We start from the raw sequence: 5932 nt of genomic DNA on the forward strand, positions 1-5932 counted from the left end.
TTCAGAGAGAAATTGTGACAAATTATGGAATTTTATTTTGAATCTGTTCTCAGGCAATCACAATTGAGTTCATAACGGAAGGTATATAAAATATGTTTTTACTTGTTAGCACCTAAAAACAACTTTAAATGTTCCTGATCGTCCATTCAGTAATCAGATATAAAAAACTTATACGACACCATGTGCATAATCTCTCAAATAAAGAAAAGGAGAGGATAAAGACAAGAAGAAATTTAGAGACAAAAAAGAAGGAAGGAAGAAAAATGACGAAAAAGAAAAAAAAATGAGAAAAAAGAGCAAAAGGCAAAAGAGAAGAATGAAAAAGGGAAGAAAGAAAAAAAAAACCGACAAACAAGTGGAATGCCTCTGGCCGTCTCACCTGCATCACGCGATTCAATATAGCAGCAGTGCTGATTTTGAAAACTACTATAACTCGCACAAGATGTTCAGTGATACTTGGTTACTCTTATTTCCACGTTTTATGAACTAGACCAATACACTTTCAAATTTATGGCTGTAATTCAACAAATACCCCAATTTGGCCAAAGTTCATTGACCCTAAATGACCTTTGACCTTGATCATGTGACCTTAAACTTGCACAGGATGTTCAGTAATACTTGATTACTATTATGTCCAAGTTTCATGAATCAGATCCATAAACTTTCAAAGTTATGATGGTAATTCAACAGATACCCCCATTCGGCCAAAGTTCATTGACCCTAAATGACCTTTGACCTTGGTCATGTGATGTGAAACTCATGCAGGATGTTCAGTGATACTTGATTAACCTTATGTATAAGTTTCATGAACTAGGTCCATATATTTTCTAAGTTATGATGACATTTCAAAAACTTAACCTTAGGTTAAGATTTTGATGTTGATTCCCCCAACATGGTCTAAGTTCATTGACCCTAAATGACCTTTGACCTTGGTCATGTGACATGATACTCAGGCAGGATGTTAAGTAATACTTGATTAACCTTATGGCCAAGTTTCATGAACTAGGTCCATATACTTTCTAAGTTATGCTGTCATTTCAAAAACTTAACCTCAGGTTAAGATTTGGTGTTGACGCCGCCGCCGCCGTCGGAAAAGCGGCGCCTATAGTCTCACTCTGCTATGCAGGTGAGACAAAAATGAAAAGAAGGTAGAGGAACAAAATAAGAAGAATAAAAAAAGGGGAAAAAGAACAAGGAAATAGAATAGAATAGAAGAAAAGAATGAAGGAGAAAGAAAGAATTAAGCAAATAATTCAAACGAAAATAACTTATTTCTTTCAAAGAAAAAACCAAACCCGTTGCTAAAATAGTCATCTTGACTGGTTACCAGACAAACCAAACGAAGGAAGAAGCAAGAAGAATTTACGGAACTAGACTCATGAATATTAACAACATCTTTCTCCGATGCATCAAATAATAGCCTTTTGTCAGGGCCTTCTGTTGTATTTTCTATATGGACTTTAGTGGTATTGGCAAGATCTGATGATAACATGAACGTACTAAAATCGCGTAATATTATTTTTCAATTTCTTATAAGTATGCTTTTATTCTCTTACATTTTTTCTTTTCTCTTTTTTTTCTGTTTTTGTCCGTTTGGTGATAAAAATTGATTTATCTTGTGTGCCTCGTCTAAAGGCTATATCGATCCTTAATTGCTTCCTGTATGAACTACTTTTAACGCACACCAGCTAATTTTTCCGACGTTTTTGCCTAGTTTTGAGGAACGGCTATAGTGCGGCTAAATTTATGAGTATATAGATTTCCTTTGTTACATTTTCTTTCCAATTTTATTCTTTTAAGTGTGATTACAGATAAGCCTGAGTCTAATCGATTTTAAAATCAGTGTTCGATCGATGTCTTCGAGCGCCGGTGCAGATTTTGCAAAATCGGTGCATCGAAAAAAAGAATAGAGTGCATCATAGTGTTGAAACTTTGCTTGTCAATCTATCTAATGACATCTTGAAAGACATGGATAATGGAAAAATTACTGTTCTCTCACTTCTTGACTTATCTTCAGCATTTGACACTGTCAATCATACAATCATGCTAAATACTCTGAGATCCCTTGGGGTTGATGGGATAGCTCTAGAGTGGTTTAAGTCATACCTATCTGAAAGGTTTCAAGTAGTCTGTATTAATAATTCAAAGAGAGATCCTGCTGAATTAGTTCATGGTGTACCGCAGGGATCAGTCGGAGGCCCGACCCTTTTCTCATTGTACTTGGGTGGTCTTAAACAGATTTTAAGATGCCATTGTTTTAAATATCATTGTTATGCAGATGATATCCAACTGTACACATCATTCCTACCTAACCAGACCAATGCCATTCATACTGTAAAAAGTCTTGAGGCTTGTGTTCACGATATCAATAGGTGGATGAGCTGCAATTCTTTAAAATTAAATGAAGATAAATCTGAGCTGCTGTTTATTGGCTCTAAAGCTGCACTAGATAAGATAATACTTCCCTCTTTGAGAATAGGTAATGCTAATGTTATGCCATCAAAATCATGCAGGAATCTTGGAGTTTTGTTTGACTCAACAATGTCTATGTCTGCCCAGATCACTGCCGTGTGTAAATCAGTCAGGTATCAATTGCGTAATTTAGGCATCATTCGCAAGTATTTAACCCGCTCCGCTACAGAAAAGATAATACATGCTCTGATATCATCTTGACTTGATTTTGGCAATTCTCTTTTGTTTCAGCTTCCACAATCCCAACTCTCACGCTTACAAAAATTACAGAATTCTGCAGCCCGTATTGTTACCCTTATCAGACGCTCTACTCACATAACTCCAGTTCTGTCCTCACTGCATTGGTTTCCCATCGAGTACCATATTGCATTTAAGTTATTATTGTTAGTTTTTTACTGTATCCATGGATCTGCCCCAGAATATAATGTTAATTTGTTGATGCCATACAATCCTCCTCGACGTTTAAGATCTTCTGATTCAAATTGCTTACAGTTCCTAAATCCAAGAAATCATGGGGGGATCGGTCATTTGCACATGCTGGGCCATCCTTGTGGAATCAGTTGCCATATTTCAATCGTAGTATTTCAAATATCGATAATTTCAAAATTGCTCTAAAAACCCATTTGTTTAAAATTGCCTTCCAGTAGTTTCCTTTCATTGTCATGACTGTGCTTCTGTTATCTTTGTCCCTTCCTGCTCCATGTAATTTTTCTCTTTTTTCCTTTTCGCAGCGCCTTGAGCACATAATCAATGTGGATTTGGCGCTTTAGAAATACTCTATATTATTATTAATATCATATACATCGACCAGCCGTTTCGTTTGGTTCACACAATCTTCGAAATAAACAGTAATGTCTAACTTGACTACTACTTACTTGATTTATATTCCCCCCAAAATGAAACCGATTGTGTAATTTTGATGCCTATTCACCATTAATTGGAAGTTTAATTCGATAATAGTTCGAGTCTTACTCATCTGCTCGTGCTGAGATAATTTATGCACGATGAATTCATGAATGGAAGTCATCGCCATCGATCGCGCATGCGCAGTACTGTGCTTTAATCAAACCAGAAAATTTGTACGATCAACTTAAAATAAACCTTGCTTTCATGAACAATATTAATATCATGACCATAGAACATTATTTAATCGTAATATTTTAACAATAATTTGCATATGATAATCACTATATGAATTTAGAGCTTGATGTGAAACATTTGTATTTCGTTTCAATTTTTCATGACGGACATCACTTCACGATCGATGTGAGTGAGTGCACTTGTCAAAAAAAAAAAAATTGTCATGTCAGGATTAATTCTTGAACATTGTCAATATGCAGAAACTCTTTCCACGACTATGATATCACCATATAATAACATTTTAAATGAAAAAAACAGAAAAAATTACGTTTGATATTTTTTCCCATCAATTTGAAGCTCGTTTGTGCCCAAATTTTGGCTCTGAATTCATAAATGGAAAATATGTCATACGTCATTGAACTCGCATGCACATTGTGCTTTTCTCGGAGACGTCCGTCCAGAGATGGAATAAAAATAAAAATAATAACAGTATAAATACTTCCATATGAACATAACACACTTTGCTGACATTGTCAATATTTTTATTATGGCCATAAAATCTTATTGAATCATAATTATTTAACATCCAATCATAATTTATAAATTTAGAGCTTGATCTGAGACATTCTAATTTTTTTCGATCGCATGCTCTTCACTTGACTGTGTCTAAAATAAACAAGTGGAATGCCTCTGGCAGTCTCGCCTGCATTACACAATTCGACATAGCAGCAGTGCTGCCTTTAGACAGCTAATGAATAATCATTCACAGAAGAAAACACTAACATGATAAAATATGATGTCCATTCACCCAAATGACCTTTGACCGTGATCATGTGACCTAAGACACATGCAAAACAATCATCCATACTTGATTACCCTTATGTCAATTCAACACATACTCCCCACACTGCCAGACGTCATTAACCTTTAAATGACCTTTGATCTTGGCCATGTTCCTGAAACGCACACAAGGTTTTTAAGGATTCATTGCTGCCCTTATGTCCTAGTTTCATAGACTACATCCATAAACTTTTAAAGTTATGATGACAATTCCACAAATACCCCCAACATGACCAAAGTTTATTGACCCTAAATAACCTTTGACCTTTGACCTTTATCATATGACCTGAAACTTGCACAGGATGTTCAAGGATACTTGATTGCTCGTATGCCCAAGTTTCATGAACTAGATCCATAAACTTTTAAAGTTATGATGACAATTCCTTTATTAAAAAAAATGACCAAAGTTCGTTGACCCTGAGTGACCTTTGACCTTTATCATGTGACCTGAAACTGAGGCAGGATCTTTACTGATACACTATTACCCTTATGTCCAAGTCTTATGAACTAGGTCCATATACTTTCGAAGTTATGACATTTCAAAAACTTAACCTTGGTTAAGATTTTGATATTGATTCCCCCAACATGGTCTTAGTTCATTGAGCCTAAATGACCTTTGACCTTGGTCATGTGACCTGACTGAAACTCAGGCAGGATGTTCAGTAATACTTGATCACTCTTATGTCCAAGTTTCATGAACTAGGTCCATGCACTTTCTAAGTTATGATGACATTTCAAAAACTTAACCTTGGTTAAGATTTCAATCGGCGGGAAATCTTTAATTATATTATGGATTCTCAGATTACTTATTTGGTGATGTAATCGGAGGAGCAATTTATTGAGTTTTCATAGTTGTTTCAGCTTTCATTTTGAGTCTTGTTGTGATCTTGTAATGGGATGCTTGTGTGTGATGCTGCAATGTTTCATCTAATTTTTTAAGTTTGACAATGTTACATTTGAAATTCATTCATTTCTAAAACATTTATTTTTCTAACAATGTTTGAAATATATTTTAAAAACCCAAAATGTAATTAAGATTTTTGTTAGATGATTAGATTTTTTGAGTTGCTTGAAGTTTGAAGGTTTTTCCTTTCTTTCTTTCTTTTCTATCCTTCTTTCCTTCCTGCTTACCTTTTTTTTTCCATCTATCTTTATTTCCAATCTTTCCTAGCTTTCTTTCCTGATCCTTTCTCTCCCTCTGTTCATTTATCTTTCTTTACTTCTTTCTCTTACTTTCCTTTTTCTTCATTTCCTCTTTTTATTTCTTTCATTCTTTCTTTCCTTAAAGGACAAGTCCACCCCAACAACAAATTGATTTGAATAAAAAGAGAAAAATCCAACAAACATAACACTGAAAATTTCATCAAAATTGGATGTAAAATAAGAAAGTTATGACATTTTAAATTTTTGCTTAATTTCACAAAATGGCACATCCTGATCGGTATGCAAATGAGGAGACTGATGACGTCATCCACTCACTATTTCTCTTGTATTTTATTATAGGAAATATGAAATATTCTAATTTTCTTCTGATTGTCAA

Source organism: Lytechinus pictus, chromosome 5 (genome assembly GCF_037042905.1).
Source record: "Lytechinus pictus isolate F3 Inbred chromosome 5, Lp3.0, whole genome shotgun sequence".
NCBI lineage: Eukaryota > Metazoa > Echinodermata > Echinoidea > Temnopleuroida > Toxopneustidae > Lytechinus > Lytechinus pictus.